General features: G+C 45.3%; 5 non-coding genes and 9 pseudogenes across 5 annotated transcripts; 9 read left to right on the forward strand and 5 right to left on the reverse strand.

Moving 5' to 3' along the window:
• The first annotated feature begins 353 nt into the window (after positions 1 to 353).
• LOC149619874 (5S ribosomal RNA) lies at positions 354 to 472 on the forward strand (annotated as a pseudogene).
• A 137-nt stretch (positions 473 to 609) lies between these two features.
• Positions 610 to 728, forward strand: LOC149619875 (5S ribosomal RNA; annotated as a pseudogene).
• Positions 729 to 864: 136 nt separating this feature from the next.
• Positions 865 to 967, forward strand: LOC149619876 (5S ribosomal RNA; annotated as a pseudogene).
• A 377-nt stretch (positions 968 to 1,344) lies between these two features.
• Positions 1,345 to 1,463, forward strand: LOC149619877 (5S ribosomal RNA; annotated as a pseudogene).
• Positions 1,464 to 1,600: 137 nt separating this feature from the next.
• LOC149619878 (5S ribosomal RNA) lies at positions 1,601 to 1,703 on the forward strand (annotated as a pseudogene).
• Positions 1,704 to 1,825: 122 nt separating this feature from the next.
• Positions 1,826 to 1,944, forward strand: LOC149619879 (5S ribosomal RNA; annotated as a pseudogene).
• A 388-nt stretch (positions 1,945 to 2,332) lies between these two features.
• LOC149619880 (5S ribosomal RNA) lies at positions 2,333 to 2,451 on the forward strand (annotated as a pseudogene).
• A 136-nt stretch (positions 2,452 to 2,587) lies between these two features.
• Positions 2,588 to 2,690, forward strand: LOC149619881 (5S ribosomal RNA; annotated as a pseudogene).
• A 137-nt stretch (positions 2,691 to 2,827) lies between these two features.
• Positions 2,828 to 2,946, forward strand: LOC149619882 (5S ribosomal RNA; annotated as a pseudogene).
• Positions 2,947 to 20,630: 17,684 nt separating this feature from the next.
• On the reverse strand, positions 20,631 to 20,703 carry TRNAT-GGU (transfer RNA threonine (anticodon GGU)). Its single transcript has one exon. It is a non-coding gene; the product is annotated as a tRNA-Thr (tRNA).
• An 808-nt stretch (positions 20,704 to 21,511) lies between these two features.
• On the reverse strand, positions 21,512 to 21,584 carry TRNAT-GGU (transfer RNA threonine (anticodon GGU)). Its single transcript has one exon. It is a non-coding gene; the product is annotated as a tRNA-Thr (tRNA).
• A 1,835-nt stretch (positions 21,585 to 23,419) lies between these two features.
• TRNAT-GGU (transfer RNA threonine (anticodon GGU)) lies at positions 23,420 to 23,492 on the reverse strand. The gene has a single exon. It is a non-coding gene; the product is annotated as a tRNA-Thr (tRNA).
• A 74-nt stretch (positions 23,493 to 23,566) lies between these two features.
• Positions 23,567 to 23,639, reverse strand: TRNAT-GGU (transfer RNA threonine (anticodon GGU)). Its single transcript has one exon. It is a non-coding gene; the product is annotated as a tRNA-Thr (tRNA).
• Positions 23,640 to 23,712: 73 nt separating this feature from the next.
• Positions 23,713 to 23,785, reverse strand: TRNAT-GGU (transfer RNA threonine (anticodon GGU)). The gene has a single exon. It is a non-coding gene; the product is annotated as a tRNA-Thr (tRNA).
• Between the last annotated feature and the right edge of the window lie 2,699 nt (positions 23,786 to 26,484).

Consider the following 26,484-nt stretch of genomic DNA (forward strand, 5'->3'; position numbering starts at 1 on the left):
TTGTTTCCTCTTTTAAATTCCACCAGGTATGAAAAAAGCAAACATATTTTCTTTTTGTTATTGTTTTAAAAAGATGAAGGTTAATTTGTCTCACTTAATTTAAATTCAAATTATTAGCTAGCGCTCTCGGCAACGGCCATATCACGCTGAAAACACTGGTTTTTGTCCGGTCACCGAAGTTAAGCAGCGTCGAGCGCAGTCAGTACTTTAGAACACTGCTTGCCGTTGGCTTTTTCCTTTTTGTTTCCTCTTTTAATTTCCACCAGATATGAAAAAAGCAAACATATCTTCTTTTTGTTATTGAATTATAAAGATGAAGGTTAATGAAATTCAAATTATTAACTAGCACTATCGGTAACGGCCATATCACGCTGAAAACAACAGTTCTCGTCCGATCACCGAAGTTAAGCAGCGTCGAGCGCAGTCAGTACTTGGGAGGGAGACCACTTAGGAACACTGCTTGCCGTTGGCTTTTTCACTTTTTTTTCCTCTTTTAAATTCCTATAGATATGAAAAAAGCAAACATATTTTCTTTTTGTTACTGTTTTAAAAAGATGAAGGTTAATTTGTCTCACTTAATTTAAATTCGAATTATTAGCTAGCGCTCTCGGCAACAGCCATATCACGCTGAATACACCGGTTCTCGTCCGATCACCGAAGTTAAGCAGCGTCGAGCGCAGTCAGTACTTGGGAGGGAGACCACTTAGGAACACTGCGTACCGTTAGCTTTCTCAATTTTTTTCCTCTTTTAAATTCCAATAGATATAAAAAAAGCAAACATATTTTCTTTTTGTTATTGTTTTAAATAGATAAAGGTTAGTTCGTCTAACTTAATTTAGATTCGAATTATTAACTAGCACTCTCGGCAACGGCCATATCACGCTGAAAACACCGGTTCTCGTCCGATCACCGAAGTTAAGCAGCGTCGAGCGCAGTCAGTACTTGGCAACACAGCGTGCCGTTGGCTTTTTCCTTTTTGTTTCCTCTTTTAAATTCCACCAGATATGAAAAAAGCAAACATATTTTCTTTTTGTTATTGTTTTAAAAAGATGAAGGTTAATTTGTCTCACTTAATTAAAATTCGAATTATTAACTAGCACTCTCGGCAACGGCCATATCACGCTGAAAACACCGCTTCTCGTCCGATCACCGAAGTTAAGCAGCGTCGAGCGCAGTCAGTACTTGGGAACACAGCGTGCCGTTGGCTTTTTCCTTTTTGTTTCCTCTTTTAAATTCCACCAGATATGAAGAAAGCAAACATATCTTCATTTTGTTATTGTTTTATAAAGATGAATGTTAATTTGTCTCACTTACTTTAAATTCGAATTATTAACTAGCACTCTCGCCAACGGCCATATCACGCTGAAAACACCGGTTCTCGTCCGATCACCGAAGTTAATCAGCGTCGAGCGCAGTCAGTACTTGGGAGGGAGGCCACTTAGGAACACTGCATGCCGTTAGCTTTTTCACTTTTTTTTTGTCTTTTAAATTCCAATAGATATGAAAAAAGCAAACATATTTTCTTTTTGTTATTGTTTTAAAAAGATGAAGGTTAATTTGTCTTACTTAATTTAAATTCGAATTATTAACTAGCACTCTCGGCAACGACCATATCACGCTGAAAACACCGGTTCTCGTCCGATCACCGAAGTTAAGCAGCGTCGAGCGCAGTCAGTACTTTTGAACACTGCGTGCCGTTGGCTTTTTCCTTTTTGTTTCCTCTTTTAATTTTCACCAGATATGAAAAAAGCAAATATATCTTCTTTTTGTTATTGTTTTATAAAGATGAAGGTTAATTAAATTCAAATTATTAACTAGCACTGTCGGCAACGGCCATGTCACGCTGAATACACCGGTTCTCGTCCGATCACCGAAGTTAAGCAGCGTCGAGCGCAGTCAGTACTTGGGAGGGAGACCACTTAGGAACACTGCGTACCGTTAGCTTTCTCAATTTTTTTCCTCTTTTAAATTCCAATAGATATAAAAAAAGCAAACACATTTTCTTTTTGTTATTGTTTTAAAAAGATGAAGGTTAATTTGTCTCACTTAATTTAAATTCGAATAATTAACTAGCACTCTCGGCAACGGCCATATCAGCTGAAAACAACGGTTCTCGTCCGATCACCGAAGTTAAGCAGCGTCGAGCGCAGTCAGTACTTATGAGGGAGGACACTTAGGAACACTGCTTGCCGTTAGCTTTTTCACTTTTTTTTCCTCTTTTAAATTCCTAGAGATATGAAAAAAGCAAACACATTTTCTTTTTGTTATTGTTTTAAAAAGATGGTTAATTTGTCTCACTTAATTTAAATTCGAATTATTAACTAGCACTCTCGGCAACGGCCATATCACGCTGAAAACAACGGTTCTCGTCCGATCACCGAAGTTAAGCAGCGTCGAGCGCAGTCAGTACTTGGGAGGGAGACCACTTAGGAACACTGCGTACCGTTAGCTTTCTCAATTTTTTTCCTCTTTTAAATTCCAATAGATATAAAAAAAGCAAACACATTTTCTTTTTGTTATTGTTTTAAAAAGATGAAGGTTAATTTGTCTCACTTAATCTAAATTCGAATAATTAACTAGCACTCTCGGCAACGGCCATATCACGCTGAAAACACCGGTTCTCGTCCGATCACCGAAGTTAAGCAGCGTCGAGCGCAGTCAGTACTTGGGAACACTGCGTGCCGTTGGCTTTTTCCTTTTTGTTTTCTCTTTTAAATTCCACCAGATATGAAAAAAGCAAACATATCTTCATTTTATTATTGTTTTATAAAGATGAAGGTTAATTTGTCTCACTTACTTTAAATTCGAATTATTAAGTAGCACTCTCGGCAACGGCGATATCACGCTGAAAACACCGGTTCTCGTCCGATCACCGAAGTTAAGCAGCGTCGAGCGCAGTCAGTACTTGGGAGGGAGACCACTTAGGAACGCTGCGTACCGTTAGCTTTTTCAACAACCAACCTTTCGGTTAACAGCCGAACGCGCTAACCATTGCGCCACGGAAGCCCAAAAATTAAATGGTCGTCAGGTATTGTGGAAAAACTCTGACTTTTTACATCACATCTGAGACCTCACAACACTGTTCCCGGGTGCGCTCGAACCACCAATCTTTTGAATAACAGCTGAGCGCGCTAACCATTGCGCCACGGAAGCTCAGAAATTAAATGGTTGTCAGGTATTGTGGTAAAGTTATGACTTTTCACGCTACATCTGAAACCCCACAACACCTCTTCCGGGTGGGCTCGAACCACAAACCTTTCGGTTAACAGCTGAACGCGCTAACCATTGCGTCACGGAAGCCCAAAAATTAAATGTTCGTCAGGAATTGTGGAAAAACCTTGGCTTTTTACGTTACATCTGAGACCCCACAACACCTCTCCCGGGTGGGCTTGAACCACCAACCTTTCGGTTAACAGCCGAACGCGCTAACCACTGCGCCACGGAAGCCCAAAAATTAAATGGTCGTCAGGTATTGTGGAAAAACTCTGACTTTTTACGTCACATCTGAGACCTCACAACACCGCTCCCGGATAGGCTCGAATCACCAACCTAGTGGTTAACAGCCGAACGCGCTAACCATTGCGCCACGGAAGCTCAGAAATTAAATGGTTGTCGGGTATTGTGGAAAAGTTATGACTTTTCACGCTACATCTGAGACCCCACAACACCTCTTCCGGGTGGGCTCGAACCACAAACCTTTCGGTTAGCAGCTGAACGCGCTAACCATTGTGCCACGGAAGCCGAAAAATTAAATGGTCGTCAGGTATTGTGGAACAACTTTGGCTTTCTACGTTACATCTGAGACCCCACAACACCTCCCCGTGTGGGCTCGAACCACCAACCCTTCGGTTAATAGCTGTACGCGCTAACCATTGCGCCACGGAAGCTCGGAAATTAAATGTTCGTCAGGTAATGTGGAAAAACTCTGATTTTTACGTCACATCTGAGACCTCACAAAACCGCTCCCGGATGGGCGCGAACCACCAACCTTGCGGTTAACAGCTAAACGCGCTAACCATTGCGCCACGGAAGCCCAAAAATTAAATGTTCGTCAGGTATTGTGGAAAAACTCTGACTTTTTACGTCACATCTGAGACTTCACAACACTGCTCCCGGGTGGGCTCGAACCACCAACCTTTTGAATAACAGCTGAACGCGCTAACCTTTGCGCCACGGAAGCCCAAAAATTAAATGTTCGTCAGGTATTGTGGAAAAACTTTGGCTTTTTACGTTACATCTGAGACCCCACAACACCTCTCCCGGGTTGGCTCGAACCACCAACCTTTCGGTTAACAGCTGAACGCGCTAACCATTGCGCCACGGAAGCTCGGAAATTAAATGTTCGTCAGGTAATGTGGAAAAACTTTGGCTTTTTACGTTACATCTGAGACTCCAAAACACCTCTCCTGGGTGGGCTTGAACCACCAACCTTTCGGTTAACAGCCGAACGCGCTAACCATTGCGCCACGGAAGCCCGAAAATTAAATGTTCGTCAGGTATTGTGGAAAAACTTTGACTTATCACGCTACATCTGAGACCCCACAACACCTCTCCGGGTGGGCTCGAACCACCAACCTTTCGGTTAACAGCTGTACGCGCTAACCATTGCGCCACGGAAGCCCAAAAGTTAAATGTTCGTTAGGTAATGTGGAAAAACTCTGACTTTTTACGTCACATCTGAGACCTCACAAAACCGCTCCCGGATGGGCGCGAACCACCAACCTTTCGGTTAACAGCTGAACGCGCTAACCATTGCGCTACGGAAGCCCAAAAATTAAATGTTCGTCAGGTATTGTGGAAAAACTCTGACTTTTTACGTCACATCTGAGACTTCACAACACTGCTCCCGGGTGGGCTCGAACCACCAACCTTTTGAATAACAGCTGAACGCGCTAACCTTTTGCGCCACGGAAGCCCAAAAATTAAATGTTCGTCAGGTATTGTGGAAAAACTTTGGCTTTTTACGTTACATCTGAGACCCCACAACACCTCTCCCGGGTTGGCTCGAACCACCAACCTTTCGGTTAACAGCTGAACGCGCTAACCATTGCGCTACGGAAGCCCAAAAATTAAATGTTTGTCAGGTATTGTGGAAAAACTCTGACTTTTTACGTCACATCTGAGACCTCACAAAACCGCTCCCGGATAGGCTCGAACCACCAACCTTTCGGTTCCGAACGAGCTAACCATTGCGCCACGGAAGCCCAAAAAGTAAATGGTTGTCAGGTATTGTGGAAAAGTTATGACTTTTCACGCTACATCTGAGACCCCACAACACCTCTCCCGGGTTGGCTCGAACCACCAACCTTTCGGTTAACAGCTGAACGCGCTAACCATTGCGCCACGGAAGCCCAAAAATTAAATGTTCGTCAATTATTGTGGAAAAACTTTGGCTATTTACGTTACATCGGAGACCCCACAACACCTCTCCCGGGTGGGCTGGAACCACGAACCTTTCGGTTAACAGCTGAACGCGCTAACCATTGAGCTACGGAAGCCCAAAAATTAAATGTTCGTCAGGTATTGTGGAAAAACTCTGACTTTTTACGTCACATCTGAGACCTCACAACACTGCTCCCGGGTGGGCTCGAACCACAAACCTTTTGAATAACAGCTGAGCGCAATAATCATTGCGCCACGGAAGCTCAGAAATTAAATGCTTGTCAGGTATTGTGGAAAAGTTATGACTTTTCACGCTACATCTGAGACTCCATAACACCTCTCCCGGGTGGGCTCGAACCACCAACCTTTCGGTTAACAGCTGAAAGCGCTAACCTTTGCGCCACGGAAGCCCAAAAATTAAATGTTCGTCAGGTATTGTGGAAAATCTTTAGCTTTTTACGTTACATCTGAGACCCCACAGCACCTCTCCCGGGTGGGCTCGAACCACCAACCTTTCGGTTAACAGCTGAACGCGTTAACCATTGCGCCACGGAAGCCCAAAAATTAAACGTTCGTCAGGTATTGTGGAAAAACTCTGACTTTTTACGTCACATCTGAGACCTCACAAAACCGCTCCCGGATAGGCTCGAACCACCAACCTTTCGGTTAACAGCTGAACGCGCTAACCATTGCGCCACGGAAGCCGAAAAATTTAATGGTCGTCAGGTATTGTGGAAAATCTTTGGCTTTTTACGTTACATCTGAGACCCCACAACACCTCTCCCGGGTGGGCTCGAACCACCAACCTTTCGGTAAACAGCTGAACGCGCTAACCATTGCGGCACGGAAGCCCAAAAATTAAATGTTCGTCAGGTATTGTGGAAAAACTCTGATATTTTACGTTATATCTGAGACCTCACAACACCGCTCCCGGATAGGATCTAACCAACAACCTTTTGAATAACAGCTGAGCGCAATAACCATTGCGCCACGGAAGCTCAGAAATTAAATGCTTGTCAGGTATTGTGGAAAAACTCTGACTCTTTACGTCACATCTGAGACCTCACAAAACCGCTCCCGGATGGGCTCGAACCACCAACCTTTCGGTTAACAGCCGAACGCGCTAACCATTGCGCCACGGAAGCCCAAAAAGTAAATGGTTGTCAGGTATTGTGGAAAAGTTATCACTTTTCACGCTACATCTGAGACCCCACAACACCTCTCCGGGGTGGGCTCGAACCACCAACCTTTCGGTTAACAGCTGAACGCGCTAACAATTGCGCCACGGAAGCCCAAAAATTAAATGTTCGTCAGGTATTGTGGAAAAACTTTGGCTTTTTACGTTACATCTGAGACCCCACAACACCTCTCCCGGGTGGGCTGGAACCACGAACCTTTCGGTTAACAGCTGAACGTGCTAACCATTGAGCTACGGAAGCCCAAAAATTAAATGTTCGTCAGGTATTGTGGAAAAACTCTGACTTTTTACGTCACATCTGAGACTCCAAAACACCTCTCCCGGGTGGGCTTGAACCACCAACCTTTCGGTTAACAGCCGAACGCGCTAACCATTGCGCCACGGAAGGCCAAAAATTAAATGTTCGTCAGGTATTGTGGAAAAACTTTGACTTATCACGCTACATCTGAGACCCCACAACACCTCTCCGGGTGGGCTCGAACCACCAACCTTTCGGTTAACAGCTGTACGCGCTAACCATTGCGCTACGGAAGCCCAAAAATTAAATGTTCGTCAGGTATTGTGGAAAAACTCTGACTTTTTACGTCACATCTGAGACTTCACAACACTGCTCCCGGGTGGGCTCGAACCACCAACCTTTTGAATAACAGCTGAACGCGCTAACCTTTGCGCCACGAAAGCCCAAAAATTAAATGTTCGTCAGGTATTGTGGAAAATCTTTGGCTTTTTACGTTACATCTGAGACCCCACAACACCTCTCCCGGGTGGGCTCGAACCACCAACCTTTCGGTTAACAGCTGAACGCGTTAACCATTGCGCCACGGAAGCCCAAAAATTAAACGTTCGTCAGGTATTGTGGAAAAACTCTGACTTTTTACGTCACATCTGAGACCTCACAAAACCGCTCCCGGATAGGCTCGAACCACCAACCTTTCGGTTAACAGCTGAACGCGCTAACCATTGCGCCACGGAAGCCGAAAAATTTAATGGTCGTCAGGTATTGTGGAAAATCTTTGGCTTTTTACGTTACATCTGAGACCCCACAACACCTCTCCCGGGTGGGCTCGAACCACCAACCTTTCGGTAAACAGCTGAACGCGCTAACCATTGCGGCACGGAAGCCCAAAAATTAAATGTTCGTCAGGTATTGTGGAAAAACTCTGATATTTTACGTTATATCTGAGACCTCACAACACCGCTCCCGGATAGGATCTAACCAACAACCTTTTGAATAACAGCTGAGCGCAATAACCATTGCGCCACGGAAGCTCAGAAATTAAATGCTTGTCAGGTATTGTGGAAAAACTCTGACTCTTTACGTCACATCTGAGACCTCACAAAACCGCTCCCGGATGGGCTCGAACCACCAACCTTTCGGTTAACAGCCGAACGCGCTAACCATTGCGCCACGGAAGCCCAAAAAGTAAATGGTTGTCAGGTATTGTGGAAAAGTTATCACTTTTCACGCTACATCTGAGACCCCACAACACCTCTCCGGGGTGGGCTCGAACCACCAACCTTTCGGTTAACAGCTGAACGCGCTAACCATTGCGCCACGGAAGCCCAAAAATTAAATGTTCGTCAGGTATTGTGGAAAAACTTTGGCTTTTTACGTTACATCTGAGACCCCACAACACCTCTCCCGGGTGGGCTGGAACCACGAACCTTTCGGTTAACAGCTGAACGTGCTAACCATTGAGCTACGGAAGCCCAAAAATTAAATGTTCGTCAGGTATTGTGGAAAAACTCTGACTTTTTACGTCACATCTGAGACTCCAAAACACCTCTCCCGGGTGGGCTTGAACCACCAACCTTTCGGTTAACAGCCGAACGCGCTAACCATTGCGCCACGGAAGGCCAAAAATTAAATGTTCGTCAGGTATTGTGGAAAAACTTTGACTTATCACGCTACATCTGAGACCCCACAACACCTCTCCGGGTGGGCTCGAACCACCAACCTTTCGGTTAACAGCTGTACGCGCTAACCATTGCGCTACGGAAGCCCAAAAATTAAATGTTCGTCAGGTATTGTGGAAAAACTCTGACTTTTTACGTCACATCTGAGATTTCACAACACTGCTCCCGGGTGGGCTCGAACCACCAACCTTTTGAATAACAGCTGAACGCGCTAACCTTTGCGCCACGAAAGCCCAAAAATTAAATGTTCGTCAGGTATTGTGGAAAATCTTTGGCTTTTTACGTTACATCTGAGACCCCACAACACCTCTCCCGGGTGGGCTCGAACCACCAACCTTTCGGTTAACAGCTGAACGCGCTAACCATTGCGCCACGGAAGCCGAAAAATTAAATGTTCGTCAGGTATTGTGGAAAAACTTTGGCTTTTTACGTTACATCTGAGACCCCACAACACCTCTCCCGGGTTGGCTCGAACCACCAACCTTTCGGTTAACAGCTGAACGCGCTAACCATTGCGCTACGGAAGCCCAAAAATTAAATGTTCGTCAGGTATTGTGGAAAAACTCTGACTTTTTACGTCACATCTGAGACCTCACAAAACCGCTCCCGGATAGGCTCGAACCACCAACCTTTCGGTTAACAGCCGAACGCGCTAACCATTGCGCCACGGAAGCCCAAAAAGTAAATGGTTGTCAGGTATTGTGGAAAAGTTATGACTTTTCACGCTACATCTGAGACCCCACAACACCTCTCCCGGGTCGGCTCGAACCACCAACCTTTCGGTTAACAGCTGAACGCGCTAACCATTGCGCTACGGAAGCCCAAAAATTAAATGTTCGTCAGGTATTGTGGAAAAACTCTGACTTTTTACGTCACATCTGAGACCTCACAACACTGCTCCCGGGTTGGCTCGAACCACCAACCTTTTGAATAACAGCTGAACGCGCTAACCTTTGCGCCACGGAAACCCAAAAATTAAATGTTCGTCAGGTATTGTGGAAAATCTTTGGCTTTTTACGTTACATCTGAGACCCCACAACACCTCTCCCGGGTGGGTTCGAACCACCAACCTTTCGGTTAACAGCTGAACGCGCTAACCATTGCGCCACGGAAGCCCAAAAATTAAACGTTCGTCAGGTATTGTGGAAAATCTTTAGCTTTTTACGTTACATCTGAGACCCCACAGCACCTCTCCCGGGTGGGCTCGAACCACCAACCTTTCGGTTAACAGCTGAACGCGTTAACCATTGCGCCACGGAAGCTCAGAAATTAAATGTTTGTCAGGTATTGTGGAAAAGTTATGACTTTTCACGCTACATCAGAGACCACACAACATCTCTCCCGGGTGAGCTCGAACCACCAACCTTTCGGTTAACAGCCGAACGCGCTAACCATTGTGCCACGGAAAACGAAAAATTTAATGGTCGTCAGGTATTGTGGAAAATCTTTGGCTTTTTACGTTACATCTGAGACCCCACAACACCTCTCCCGGGTGGGCTCGAACCACCAACCTTTCGGTAAACAGCTGAACGCGCTAACCATTGCGGCACGGAAGCCCAAAAATTAAATGTTCGTCAGGTATTGTGGAAAAACTCTGATATTTTACGTTATATCTGAGACCTCACAACACCGCTCCCGGATAGGATCTAACCAACAACCTTTTGAATAACAGCTGAGCGCAATAACCATTGCGCCACGGAAGCTCAGAAATTAAATGCTTGTCAGGTATTGTGGAAAAACTCTGACTCTTTACGTCACATCTGAGACCTCACAAAACCGCTCCCGGATGGGCTCGAACCACCAACCTTTCGGTTAACAGCCGAACGCGCTAACCATTGCGCCACGGAAGCCCAAAAAGTAAATGGTTGTCAGGTATTGTGGAAAAGTTATCACTTTTCACGCTACATCTGAGACCCCACAACACCTCTCCGGGGTGGGCTCGAACCACCAACCTTTCGGTTAACAGCTGAACGCGCTAACCATTGCGCCACGGAAGCCCAAAAATTAAATGTTCGTCAGGTATTGTGGAAAAACTTTGGCTTTTTACGTTACATCTGAGACCCCACAACACCTCTCCCGGGTGGGCTGGAACCACGAACCTTTCGGTTAACAGCTGAACGCGCTAACCATTGAGCTACGGAAGCCCAAAAATTAAATGTTCGTCAGGTATTGTGGAAAAACTCTGACTTTTTACGTCACATCTGAGACCTCACAACACTGCTCCCGGGTGGGCTCGAACCACCAACCTTTCGGTTAACAGCTGAACGCGCTAACCTTTGCGCCACGGAAGCCCAAAAATTAAATGTTCGTCAGGTATTGTGGAAAATCTTTAGCTTTTTACGTTACATCTGAGACCCCACAACACCTCTCCCGGGTGGGCTCGAACCACCAACCTTTCGGTTAACAGCTGAACGCGTTAACCATTGCGCCACGGAAGCTCAGAAATTAAATGTTTGTCAGGTATTGTGGAAAAGTTATGACTTTTCACGCTACATCAGAGACCACACAACATCTCTCCCGGGTGAGCTCGAACCACCAACCTTTCGGTTAACAGCCGAACGCGCTAACCATTGTGCCACGGAAGCCGAAAAATTTAATGGTCGTCAGGTATTGTGGAAAATCTTTGGCTTTTTACGTTACATCTGAGACCCCACAACACCTCTCCCGGGTGGGCTCGAACCACCAACCTTTCGGTAAACAGCTGAACGCGCTAACCATTGCGGCACGGAAGCCCAAAAATTAAATGTTCGTCAGGTATTGTGGAAAAACTCTGACTTTTTACGTCACATCTGAGACCTCACAACACAGCTCCCGGTTGTGCTCGAACCACCAACCTTTCGGTTAACAGCCGAACGCGCTAACCATTGCGCCACGGAAGCCCAAAAATTAAATGTTCGTCAGGTATTGTGGAAAAACTCTGATATTTTACGTTATATCTGAGACCTCACAACACCGCTCCCGGATAGGATCTAACCAACAACCTTTTGAATAACAGCTGAGCGCAATAACCATTGCGCCACGGAAGCTCAGAAATTAAATGCTTGTCAGGTATTGTGGAAAAACTCTGACTCTTTACGTCACATCTGAGACCTCACAAAACCGCTCCCGTATGGGCTCGAACCACCAACCTTTCGGTTAACAGCCGAACGCGCTAACCATTGCGCCACGGAAGCCCAAAAAGTAAATGGTTGTCAGGTATTGTGGAAAAGTTATCACTTTTCACGCTACATCTGAGACCCCACAACACCTCTCCGGGGTGGGCTCGAACCACCAACCTTTCGGTTAACAGCTGAACGCGCTAACCATTGCGCCACGGAAGCCCAAAAATTAAATGTTCGTCAGGTATTGTGGAAAAACTTTGGCTTTTTACGTTACATCTGAGACCCCACAACACCTCTCCCGGGTGGGCTGGAACCACGAACCTTTCGGTTAACAGCTGAACGCGCTAACCATTGAGCTACGGAAGCCCAAAAATTAAATGTTCGTCAGGTATTGTGGAAAAACTCTGACTTTTTACGTCACATCTGAGACCTCACAACACTGCTCCCGGGTGGGCTCGAACCACCAACCTTTTGAATAACAGCTGAGCGCAATAACCATTGCGCCACGGAAGCTCAGAAATTAAATGCTTGTCAGGTATTGTGGAAAAGTTATGACTTTTCACGCTACATCTGAGACTCCATAACACCTCTCCCGGGTGGGCTCGAACCACCAACCTTTCGGTTAACAGCTGAACGCGCTAACCTTTGCGCCACGGAAGCCCAAAAATTAAATGTTCGTCAGGTATTGTGGAAAATCTTTAGCTTTTTACGTTACATCTGAGACCCCACAACACCTCTCCCGGGTGGGCTCGAACCCCCAACCTTTCGGTTAACAGCTGAACGCGTTAACCATTGCGCCACGGAAGCTCAGAAATTAAATGTTTGTCAGGTATTGTGGAAAAGTTATGACTTTTCACGCTACATCAGAGACCACACAACATCTCTCCCGGGTGAGCTCGAACCACCAACCTTTCGGTTAACAGCCGAACGCGCTAACCATTGTGCCACGGAAGCCGAAAAATTTAATGGTCGTCAGGTATTGTGGAAAATCTTTGGCTTTTTACGTTACATCTGAGACCCCACAACACCTCTCCCGGGTGGGCTCGAACCACCAACCTTTCGGTAAACAGCTGAACGCGCTAACCATTGCGGCACGGAAGCCCAAAAATTAAATGTTCGTCAGGTATTGTGGAAAAACTCTGACTTTTTACGTCACATCTGAGACCTCACAACACAGCTCCCGGTTGTGCTCGAACCACCAACCTTTCGGTTAACAGCCGAACGCGCTAACCATTGCGCCACGGAAGCCCAAAAATTAAATGTTCGTCAGGTATTGTGGAAAAACTATGATATTTTACGTTATATCTGAGACCTCACAACACCGCTCCCGGATAGGATCTAACCAACAACCTTTTGAATAACAGCTGAGCGTAATAACCATTGCGCCACGGAAGCTCAGAAATTAAATGCTTGTCAGGTATTGTGGAAAAGTTATGACTTTTCACGCTACATCTGAGACTCCATAACACCTCTCCCGGGTGGGCTCGAACCACCAACCTTTCGGTTAACAGCCGAACGCGCTAATCATTGCGCCACGGAAGCCCAACAAATGAATGTTAGTCAGGTATTGTGGAAAAACTCTGATATTTTACGTCACATCTGAGACCTCACCACACTGCTCCCGGGTGGGCTTGAACCACCAACCTTTTGAATAACAGCCGAACGCGCTAACCATTGAGCCACGGAAGCTCGGAAATTAAATGGTTGTCAGGTATTGTGGAAAAGTTATGACTTTTCACGCTACATCCGAGACCCACAACATCTCTCCCGGGTGGGCTCGAACCACCAACCTTTCGGTTAACAGCTGAACGCGCTAACCATTGCGCCACGGAAGCCCAAAAATTAAATGTTCGTCAGGTATTGTGGAAAAACTTTGGCTTTTTACGTTACATCTGAGACCCCACAACACCTCTCCCGGGTGGGCTCGAACCACGACCCTTTCGGTTAACAGCTGAACGCGCTAATCATTGCGCCACGGAAGCCCAACAAATGAATATTAGTCAGGTATTGTGGAAAAGTTATGACTTTTCACGCTACATCCGAGACCCACAACATCTCTCCCGGGTGGGCTCGAACCACCAACCTTTCGGTTAACAGCTGAACGCGCTAACCATTGCGCCACGGAAGCCCAAAAATTAAATGTTCGTCAGGTATTGTGGAAAAACTTTGGCTTTTTACGTTACATCTGAGACCTCACAACACCGCTCCCGGATAGGCTCGAACCAACAACCTATTGGTTAACAGCTGAACGCGCTAACCGTTAAGCCACGGAAGCCCAAAAATTAAACGTTCGTCAGGTATTGTGGAAAAACTCTGACTTCTGAGACCTCACAACACAGCTCCCGGTTGTGCTCGAACCACCAACCTTTAGGTTAACAGCCGAACGCAATAACCATTGCGCCACGGAAGCCCTAAAATTAAATGTTCGTCAGGTATTGTGGAAAAACTCTGACTCTTTACGTCACATCTGAGACCTCACAAAACCGCTCCAGGATAGGCTCGAACCACCAACCTTTCGGTTAACAGCCGAACGCGCTAACCATTGCGCCACGGAAGCCCAAAAATTAAATGTTCGTCAGGTATTGTGGAAAAATAGCCTACTAAAAATGAAGCAGAAAAATAGACATACAAGATCACTAGAGCTATTAGATTTACCTAAATGTAACACTTCAAAAAAATTCACGTCAATATTTTATACGGGAATAAAATTATATAACACAATATCACCTGAAATTCAAGCAAAACCGACTTTAACTAGATTTAAAAAGACTAGAAAATCACTAATAGAAGAAAAAAATAATAAAACCTTTACTTTTTAATTTAATTTGTTTTTATAAAGCCACTTTTGGCATAACCAATTGTTAAATTTTTAATATTATACCATGCCACTGTTCAATTTTAAGTGGATATAACATAAATTCATTAATTCTTTTTTCATGAATCTTTAACACTAATTATTATAATACACCATTGTTAAATCTATTTTTTAAATTAAATTGTTGTATTAAATTAAGCAGATAGGCACGGGGCTTACAAGTCACAATGTGACTTAGCCCCGTAGCAAACTGTATACGTAATGAAAAGTAAAAAACAAACATTTTGAATTTGAATTTAAACTTTGGCTTTTTACGTTACATCTGAGACCCCACAACACCTCTCCCGGGTGGGCTCGAACCACCAACCTTTCGGTTAACAGCTGAACGCGCTAACCATTGCGCCACGGAAGCCCAAAAATTAAATGTTCGTCAGGTATTGTGGAAAAACTTTGGCTTTTTACGTTACATCTGAGACCCCACAACACCTCTCCCGGGTGGGCTCGAACCACGACCCTTTCGGTTAACAGCCGAACGCAATAACCATTGCGCCACGGAAGCCCAAAAATTAAATGTTCGTCAGGTATTGTGGAAAAACTCTGACTCTTTACGTCACATCTGAGACCTCACAACACCTCTCCCGGGTTGGCTCGAACCACCAACCTTTCGGTTAACAGCTGAACGCGCTAACCATTGCGCTACGGAAGCCCAAAAATTAAATGTTCGTCAGGTATTGTGGAAAAACTCTGACTTTTTACGTCACATCTGAGACCTCACAACACTGCTCCGGGGTGGGCTCGAACCACCAACCTTTTGAATAACAGCTGAGCGCAATAACCATTACGCCACGGAAGCTCAGAAATTAAATGCTTGTCAGGTATTGTGAAAAAGTTATGACTTTTCACGCTACATCTGAGACTCCATAACACCTCTCCCGGGTGGGCTCGAACCACCAACCTTTCGGTTAACAGCTGAACGCGCTAATCATTGCGCCACGGATGCCCAACAAATGAATGTTAGTCAGGTATTGTGGAAAAACTCTGATATTTTACGTTACATCTGAGACCTCAAAACACCGCTACCGGATAGGCTCGAACCACCAACCTTTTGGTTACCAGCCGAACACGCTAACCATTGAGCCACGGAAGCCCAAAAATTAAATGTTCGTCATGTATTGTGGAAAATCTTTGGCTTTTTACGTTACATCTGATACCCCACAACACCTCTCCCGGGTGGGCTCGAACCACGAAACTTTCGGTTAACAGCTGAACGCGCTAATCATTGCGCCACGGAAGCCCAACAAATGAATATTAGTCAGGTATTGTGGAAAAAATCTGATATTTTACGTTACATCTGAGACCTCACAACACCGCTCCCGGATAGGCTCGAACCAACAACCTTTTGGTTAACAGCTGAACGCGCTAACCACTGCGCCACGGAAGCCCAAAAAGTAAATGGTTGTCAGGTATTGTGGAAAAGTTATGACTTTTCACGCTACATCTGAGACCCCACAACACCTCTCCCGGGTTGGCTCGAACCACCAACCTTTCGGTTAACAGCTGAACGCGCTAACCATTGCGCCACGGAAGCCCAAATAGTAAATGGTTGTCAGGTATTGTGGAAAAACTCTGACTTTTTACGTCACATCTGAGACCTCACAACACTGCTCCCGGGTGGGCTCGAACCACCAACCTTTTGAATAACAGCTGAGCGCAATAACCATTGCGCCACGGAAGCTCAGAAATTAAATGCTTGTCAGGTATCGTGAAAAAGTTATGACTTTTCACGCTACATCTGAGACTCCATAACACCTCTCCCGGGTGGGCTCGAACCACCAACCTTTCGGTTAACAGCTGAACGCGCTAACCTTTGCGCCACGGAAGCCCAAAAATAAAATGTTCGTCAGGTATTGTGGAAAATCTTTGGCTTTTTACGTTACATCTGAGACCCCACAACACCTCTCCCGGGTGGGCTCGAACCACGAAACTTTCGGTTAACAGCTGAACGCGCTAATCATTGCGCCACGGAAGCCCAACAAATGAATATTAGTCAGGTATTGTGGAAAAACTCTGATATTTTACGTTACATCTGAGACCTCACAACACCGCTCCCGGATAGGCTCGAACCAACAACCTATTGGTTAACAGCTGAACGCGCTAACCATTAAGCCACGGAAGCCCAAAAATTAAACGTTCGTCAGGTATTGTGGAAAAACTCTGACTTTTTACGTCACATCTGAGACCTCACAACACAGCTCCCGGTTGTGCTCGAACCATTAACCTTTCGGTTAACAGCCGAACGCGCTAACCATTACGCCACGGAAGCGCAAAAATTAAATGTTCGTCAGGTATTGTGGAAAAACTCTGACTCTTTACGTCACATATGAGACCTCACAAAACCGCTCCCGGATAGGCTCGAACCACCAACCTTTCGGTTAACAGCCGAACGCGCTAACCATTGCGCCACGGAAGCCCAAAAAGTAAATGGTTGTCAGGTATTGTGGAAAAGTTATGACTTTTCACGCTACATCTGAGACCGCACAACACCTCTCCCGGGTTGGCTCGAACCACCAACCTTTCGGTTAACAGCTGAACGCGCTAACCTTTGCGCCACGGAAGCCCAAAAATTAAATGTTCGTCAGGCATTGTGGAAAATCTTTGGCTTTTTACGTTACATCTGAGACCCCACAACACCTCTCCCGGGTGGGCTCGAACCACCAACCTTTCGGTTAACAGCTGAACGCGTTAACCATTGCGCCACGGAAGCCCAAAAACTAAATGCTCGTCAGGTATTGTGGAAAAACTTTGGCTTTTTACGTTACATATGAGACCCCACAACACCTCTCCCGGGTGGGCTCGAACCACCAACCTTTCGGTTAACAGCTGAACGCGCTAACCATTGCGCTACGGAAGCCCAAAAATTAAATGTTCGTCAGGTATTGTGGAAAAACTCTGACTTTTTACGTCACATCTGAGACCTCACAACACTGCTCCCGGGTGGGCTCGAACCACCAATCTTTTGAATAACAGCTGATCGCAATAACCATTGCGCCACGGAAGCTCAGAAATTAAATGCTTGTCAGGTATTGTGAAAAAGTTATGACTTTTCACGCTACATCTGAGACTCCATAACACCTCTCCCGGGTGGGCTCGAACCACCAACCTTTCGGTTAACAGCTGAACGCGCTAACCTTTGCGCCACGGAAGCCCAAAACTTAAATGTTCTCCAGGTATTGTGGGAAATCTTTGGCTTTTTACGTTACATCTGAGACCCCACAACACCTCTCCCGGGTGGGCTCGAACCACCAACCTTTCGGTTAACAGCTGAACGCGCTAACCATTGCGCCACGGAAGCCCAACAAATGAATATTAGTCAGGTATTGTGGAAAAACTCTGATATTTTACGTTACATCTGAGACCTCACAACACCGCTCCCGGATAGGCTCGAACCAACAACCTTTTGGTTAACAGCTGAACGCGCTAACCATTAAGCCACGGAAGCCCAAAAATTAAACGTTCGTCAGGTATTGTGGAAAAACTCTGACTCTTTACGTCACATCTGAGACCTCACAAAACCGCTCCCGGATGGGCTCGAACCACCAACCTTTCGGTTAACAGCCGAACGCGCTAACCACTGCGCCACGGAAGCCCAAAAAGTAAATGGTTGTCAGGTATTGTGGAAAAGTTATGACTTTTCACGCTACATCTGAGACCCCACAACACCTCTCCCGGGTTGGCTCGAACCACCAACCTTTCGGTTAACAGCTGAACGCGCTAACCATTGCTCCACGGAAGCCCAAATAGTAAATGGTTGTCAGGTATTGTGGAAAAACTCTGACATTTTACGTCACATCTGAGACCTCACAACACTGCTCCCAGGTGGGCTCGAACCACCAACCTTTTGAATAACAGCTGAGCGCAATAACCATTGCGCCACGGAAGCTCAGAAATTAAATGCTTGTCAGGTATTGTGAAAAAGTTATGACTTTTCACGCTACATCTGAGACTCCATAACACCTCTCCCGGGTGGGCTCGAACCACCAACCTTTCGGTTAACAGCTGAACGCGCTAACCTTTGCGCCACGGAAGCCCAAAAATTAAATGTTCGTCAGGTATTGTGGAAAATCTTTGGCTTTTTACGTTACATCTGAGACCCCACAACACCTCTCCCGGGTGGGCTCGAACCACGAAACTTTCGGTTAACAGCTGAACGCGCTAATCATTGCGCCACGGAAGCCCAACAAATGAATGTTAGTCAGGTATTGTGGAAAAACTCTGATATTTTACGTTACATCTGAGACCTCAAAGCACCGCTACCGGATAGGCTCGAACCACCAACCTATTGGTTAACAGCCAAACGCGCTAACCCTTGAGCCACGGAAGCTCGGAAATTAAATGGTTGTCAGGTATTGTGGAAAAGTTATGACTTTTCACGCTACATCTGAGACCCCACAACACCTCTCCCGGGTGGGCTCGAACCACCAACCTTTCGGTTAAAAGCTGAACGCGCTAACCATTGCGCCACGGAAGCCCAAAAATTAAATGTTCGTCAGGTATTGTGGAAAAACTTTGGCTTTTTACGTTACATCTGAGACCCCACAACACCTCTCCCGGGTGGGTTCGAACCACGAACCTTTCGGTTAACAGCTGAACGCGCTAATCATTGCACCACGGAAGCCCAACAAATGAATATTAGTCAGGTATTGTGGAAAAACTCTGATATTTTACGTTACATCTGAGACCTTACAACACCGCTCCCGGATAGGCTCGAACCACCAACCTTTCGGTTAACAGCCGAACGCGCTAACCATTGCGCCACGGAAGCCCAAAAAGTAAATGGTTGTCAGGTATTCTGGAAAAGTTATGACTTTTCACGCTACATCTGAGACCCCACAACATCTCTCCCGGGTTGGCTCGAACCACCAACCTTTCGGTTAACAGCTGAACGCGCTAACCTTTGCGCCACGGAAGCCCAAAAATTAAATGTTCGTCAGGTATTGTGGAAAGTCTTTAGCTTTTTACGTTACATCTGAGACCCCACAACACCTCTCCCGGGTGGGTTCGAACCACCAACCTTTCGGTTAACAGCTGAACGCGTTAACCATTGCGCCACGGAAGCTCAGAAATTAAATGTTTTTCAGGTATTGTGGAAAAGTTATGACTTTTCACGCTACATCAGAGACCACACAACATATCTCCCGGGTGAGCTCGAACCACCAACCTTTCGGTTAACAGCCGAACGCGCTAACCATTGTGCCACGGAAGCCGAAAAATTAAATGGTCGTCAGGTATTGTGGAAAAACTTTGACTTATCACGCTAAATCTGAGACCCCACAACACCTCTCCGGGTGGGCTCGAACCACCAACCTTTCGGTTAACAGCTGAACGCGCTAACCATTGCGCCACGGAAGCCCAAAAATTAAATGGTCGTCAGGTATTGTGGAAAAACTCCGACTTTTTACGTCACATCTGAGACCTCACAACACTGCTCCCGGGTGGGCTCGAACCACCAACCTTTTGAATAACAGCTGAGCCTGCTAACCATTGCGCCACGGAAGCTCAGAAATTAAATGTTTGTCAGGTATGGTGGAAAAGTTATGACTTTTCACGCTACATCTGAGACCCCACAACATCTCTCCCGGGTGAGCTCGAACCACCAACCTTTCGGTTAACAGCCGAACGCGCTAACCATTGTGCCACGGAAGCCGAAAAATTAAATGGTCGTCAGGTATTGTGGAAAAACTTTGACTTATCACGCTACTTCTGAGACCACACAACACCTCTCCCGGGTGGGCTCGAACCACCAACCTTTCGGTTAACAGCCGAACGCGCTAACCTTTGAGCCACGGAAGCACGGAACTTAAATGGTTGTCAGGTATTGTGGAAAAGTTATGACTTTTTACGTCACATCTGAGACCTCACAACACAGTTCCTGGTTAGGCTCGAACCACCAACCTTTCGGTTAACAACCGAACGCGCTAACCATTGCGCCACGGAAGCCAAAAAATTAAATGGTCGTCAGGTATTGTGGAAATACTCTGACATTTTACGTTACATCTGAGACCTCACAAAACCCCTCCCGTATAGGCTCGAACCACCAACCTATTAGTTAAAAGCCGAACGCGCTAAACATTGCGCCACGGAAGTCCAAAAATTAAATGGTCGTCAGGTATTGTGGAAAAACTCTGATTTTTACGTCACATCTGAGACTTCACAACACCTCTCCCGGGTGGGCTCGAACCACCAACCTTTCGGTTACCAGCTGAACGCGCTAACCATTGCGCCACGGAAGCCCAAAAATTAAATGGTCGTCAGGTATTGTGGAAAAACTCCGACTTTTTACGTCACATCTGAGACCTCACAACACTGCTCCCGGGTGGGCTCGAACCACCAACCTTTTGAATAACAGCTGAGCGCGCTAACCATTGCGCCACGGAAGCTCAGAAATTAAATGTTTGTCAGGTATTGTGGAAAAGTTATGACTTTTCACGCTACATCTGAGACCACACAACATCTCTCCCGGGTGAGCTCGAACCACCAACCTTTCGGTTAACAGCCGAACGCGCTAACCATTGTGCCACGGAAGCCGAAAAATTAAATGGTCGTCAGGTATTGTGGAAAAACTTTGACTTATCACGCTACTTCTGAGACCACACAACACCTCTCCCGGGTGGGCTCGAACCACCAACCTTTCGGTTAACAGCCGAACGCGCTAACCATTGAGCCACGGAAGCACGGAACTTAAATGGTTGTCAGGTATTGTGGAAAAGTTATGACTTTTTACGTCACATCTGAGACCTCACAACACAGTTCCTGGTTAGGCTCGAACCACCAACCTTTCGGTTAACAACCGAACGCGCTAACCATTGCGCCACGGAAGCCAAAAAATTAAATGGTCGTCAGGTATTGTGGAAATACTCTGACATTTTACGTTACATCTGAGACCTCACAAAACCCCTCCCGTATAGGCTCGAACCACCAACCTATTAGTTAAAAGCCGAACGCGCTAAACATTGCGCCACGGAAGTCCAAAAATTAAATGGTCGTCAGGTATTGTGGAAAAACTCTGATTTTTACGTCACATCTGAGACTTCACAACACCTCTCCCGGGTGGGCTCGAACCACCAACCTTTCGGTTACCAGCTGAACGCGCTAACCATTGCGCTACGGAAGCCCAAAAATTAAACGTTCGTCAGGTATTGTGGAAAATCTTTGGCTTTTTACGTTACATCTGAGACCCCACAACACCTCTCCCGGGTGGGCTCGAACCACGAAACTTTCGGTTAACAGCTGAACGCGCTAATCATTGCGCCACGGAAGCCCAACAAATGAATGTTAGTCAGGTATTGTGGAAAAACTCTGATATTTTACGTTACATCTGAGACCTCAAAGCAACGCTACCGGATAGGCTCGAACCACCAACCTATTGGTTAACAGCCAAACGCGCTAACCATTGAGCCACGGAAGCTCGGAAATTAAATGGTTGTCAGGTATTGTGGAAAAGTTATGACTTTTCACGCTACATCTGAGACCCCACAACATCTCTCCCGGGTGAGCTCGAACCACCAACCTTTCGGTTAACAGCCGAACGCGCTAACCATTGCGCCACGGAAGCCAAAAAATTAAATGGTCGTCAGGTATTGTGGAAATACTCTGACATTTTACGTTACATCTGAGACCTCACAAAACCCCTCCCGTATAGGCTCGAACCACCAACCTATTAGTTAAAAGCCGAACGCGCTAAACATTGCGCCACGGAAGTCCAAAAATTAAATGGTCGTCAGGTATTGTGGAAAAACTCTGATTTTTACGTCACATCTGAGACTTCACAACACCTCTCCCGGGTGGGCTCGAACCACGAAACTTTCGGTTAACAGCTGAACGCGCTAATCATTGCGCCACGGAAGCCCAACAAATGAATGTTAGTCAGGTATTGTGGAAAAACTCTGATATTTTACGTTACATCTGAGACCTCAAAGCAACGCTACCGGATAGGCTCGAACCACCAACCTATTGGTTAACAGCCAAACGCGCTAACCATTGAGCCACGGAAGCTCGGAAATTAAATGGTTGTCAGGTATTGTGGAAAAGTTATGACTTTTCACGCTACATCTGAGACCACACAACACCTCTCCCGGGTGGGCTCGAACCACCAACCTTTCGGTTAACAGCCGAACGCGCTAACCATTGAGCCACGGAAGCACGGAACTTAAATGGTTGTCAGGTATTGTGGAAAAGTTATGACTTTTTACGTCACATCTGAGACCTCACAACACAGTTCCTGGTTAGGCTCGAACCACCAACCTTTCGGTTAACAACCGAACGCGCTAACCATTGCGCCACGGAAGCCAAAAAATTAAATGGTCGTCAGGTATTGTGGAAATACTCTGACATTTTACGTTACATCTGAGACCTCACAAAACCCCTCCCGTATAGGCTCGAACCACCAACCTATTAGTTAAAAGCCGAACGCGCTAACCATTGCGCCACGGAAGCCCAAAAATTAAATGGTCGTCAGGTATTGTGGAAAAACTCTGATTTTTACGTCACATCTGAGACTTCACAACACCTCTCCCGGGTGGGCTCGAACCACCAACCTTTCGGTTAACAGCTAAACGCGCTAACCATTGCACCACGGAAGCCCAAAAATTAAATGTTCGTCAGGTATTGTGGAAAAACTCTGACTTTTTACGTCACATCTGAGACCTCACAACACCTCTCCGGGTGGGCTCGAACCACCAACCTTTTGAATAACCGCTGAGCGCGCTAACCATTGAGCCACGGAAGCTCAGAACTTAAATGGTTGTCAGCTATTGTGGAAAAGTTATGACTTTTCACGCTACAACTGAGACCCCATTACACCTCTCCCGGGTGGGCTCGAACCACCAAAATTTCGGTTAACAGGTAAACGCGCTAACAATTGCACCACGGAAGCCCAAAAATTAAATGTTCGTCAGGTATTGTGGAAAAACTCTGACATTTTACGTCACATCTGAGACCTCACAACACAGCTCCCGGATGGGCTCGAACCACCAACCTTTCGGTTACCAGCTGAACGCGCTAACCATTGGGCCACGGAAGCTCAGAAATTAAATGTTTGTCAGGTATTGTGGAAAAGTTATGACTTTTCACGCTACATCCGAGACTTCACAACACCTCTCCCGGGTGGGCTCGAACCACCAACCTTTCGGTTACCAGCTGAACGCGCTAACCATTGCGCCACGGAAGCCCAAAAATTAAATGGTCGTCAGGTATTGTGGAAAAACTCTGATTTTTACGTCACATCTGAGACTTCACAACACCTCTCCCGGGTGGGCTCGAACCACCAACCTTTCGGTTACCAGCTGAACGCGCTAACCATTGCGCTACGGAAGCCCAAAAATTAAACGTTCTTCAGGTATTGTGGAAAAACTCTGACTTTTTACGTCACATCTGAGACCTCACAACACAGTTCCTGGTTAGGCTCGAACCACCAACCTTTCGGTTAACAGCTGAGCGCGCTAACCATTGAGCCACGGAAGCTCAGAAATTAAATGGTTGTCAGCTATTGTGGAAAAGTTATGACTTTTCACGCTACAACTGAGACCCCATTACACCTCTCCCGGGTGGGCTCGAACCACCAACCTTTCGGTTAACAGGTAAACGCGCTAACAATTGCCCCACGGAAGCCCAAAAATTAAATGTTCGTCAGGTATTGTGGAAAAACTCTGACATTTTACGTTACATCTGAGACCTCACAAAACCGCTCCCGGATAGGCTTGAACCACCAACCTATTAGTTAACAGCCGAGCGCGCTAACCATTGCGCCACAGATGCCCAAAAATTAAATGGTCGTCAGTTATTGTGGAAAAACTTTGGCTTGCTACGTTACATTTGAGATCCCACAAAACCGCTCCCGGGTGGGCTCGAACCACCAACATATTGGTTAACAGCCGAACGCGCCAACCATTGAGCCGCAGAAGCTCAGAAATTTAATGGTTGTTACGTATTGTGGAAAAGTTTTGACTTTTTACGCTACATCTGAGACCCCACAACACCTCTCCTGGATGGGCTCGAAACACCAAGCTTTCGGTTAACAGCTGAACGCGCAAACCATTGCGCCACGGAAGCCCAAAAATTAAATGTTCGTCAGGTAATGTGGAAAAACTCTGACTTTTTACGTCACATCTTAGACCTCACAAAACCGCTCCAAGATGTGCGCGAACCACCAACCTTTCGGTTAACTGCTGAACGCGCTAACCATTGCGCCACGGAAGCCCAAAAATTAAATGGTCGTCAGGTATTGTGGAAAAACTCTGACTTTTTACGTCACATCTAAGACCTCACAACACCGCTCCCGGATGGGCTCGAACCACCAGCCTTTCGGTTAACAGCTAAACGCGCTAACCATTGCACCACGGAAGCCCAAAAATTAAATGTTCGTCAGGTATTGTGAAAAACTCTGACTTTTTACGTCACATCTGAGACCTCACAACACCTCTCCGGGTGGGCTCGAACCACCAACCTTTTGAATAACAGCTGAGCGCGCTAACCATTGAGCCACGGAAGCTCAGAACTTAAATGGTTGTCAGCTATTCTAGAGGGCCGGTAGGCCCTTCTAGATAAGAACCCACACCCTCCCGTAATGTTAAAGAAATAATTCACAGATTTTAGGCTTAGCGTCCCATAGAAAAAGTATGGGATTTTTGGTGGTCCACTCCATCGAATAACTCAGAAACTACTGCGAAGTTAAGGTTCGGAACACTTTTGAATTATTAAGCATTTATAGAATGTTGAACTTCTGAAGTTTGATTAAGAACAATTAAGTCTAAGTATTTTATTTTAATTAATTTATAAATCATGGTAAAACCGTTACATATATTACACTGTTTGCATATCATTTTGTTCAGCCTTTATCGGGTTTGTGGCGCATAGGATAACGCGTCTGCCTCTGGAGCAGAAGATTGCAGGTTCGAGTCCTGGCAAGATCGGTGTTTATTTTTACAGATCTTTTATTCAACATAAATGAAATAATCCTATAAATACTATGCTTGGATAATTTTATTGTTATGAAGTACGGGCTTGTGGCGTAATGGATAACGCGTTTGCATTCGAAGCAAAACATTGCAGGTTCGAGTCTTGGAAAGCTCGTTGTCTATTTTTGATGAAGAATCTTAGGAAATTCTTAAATAACAAACTTTCAATGAAATGTGCGCGTGCTGGCGCGTGGTTTAGAAATAACTTTTTTTTTTAAATCTATACAAAAAGGTCAACTAAACTTAATTGAGTCACCAACCGCCTTTTTATATGAAATAAGTTACCACCCGCCTATCTATGGTGAATTAATTTACACTCCCCTGCCAAATAATTTAAAATTTTAATCTTTCCCATAAAATAATGAGAGGCACTTGGAGTGAGCCAATATGCTCACGAACATCTTACTGGAACATCGAATTAATGAAGTTTGACAAGCATATTATTATTTTTATAATGGATTAATACAAATTAAGGCTGAAGGAACAGATATTATATAAAAAAGACTTGGTTTGCCCAAGCCTTAAAAACAAAACGATAAGAGTTTTTCCAGTTGTCTGAAGCGCGGATATTATTTTTTTTCTATTGAATTTTAAGGACAATCCGTATTTTACTACTCTTTAGAATTTAATTCAATCGCCTGATTTTACTGCTAATGGATTAGTTTCCTATAAATTAATTGAAATAAAAAATTACTTATCTCAGATTTTTCAACAACAATTCCATTTTCCTGATACTTTTTATCATGCATTTATTATTTTGAGGGATATCGTGTAAATTTAATCAAATTGACTCTTTTTTTTAAATTTCCGAGAATTTTCCTTTCAAAAGGTTTTAAACACATCAAGTTTTCATAATGTTGTCAACTAAATAGCAACTCAACCAACACTTCTAAAATCTTCCCCACAAGTACTGATATACACAGTTCAATAATTGTGACTGTGCTGAAAGAGGAAACGAACCCCTTTATCAAATATAAGAAAGGTGATAACAGCCCCCTTTTGTATTCGAAAAGACCGCATATAATACATTATTAATGAGAGTATTATTTGAAAATTAAA

This window comes from Phalangium opilio, unplaced genomic scaffold (assembly GCF_054372755.1).
Source record: "Phalangium opilio isolate 3A_F unplaced genomic scaffold, DU_Popi_V2 ptg000209l_1, whole genome shotgun sequence".
NCBI lineage: Eukaryota > Metazoa > Arthropoda > Arachnida > Opiliones > Phalangiidae > Phalangium > Phalangium opilio.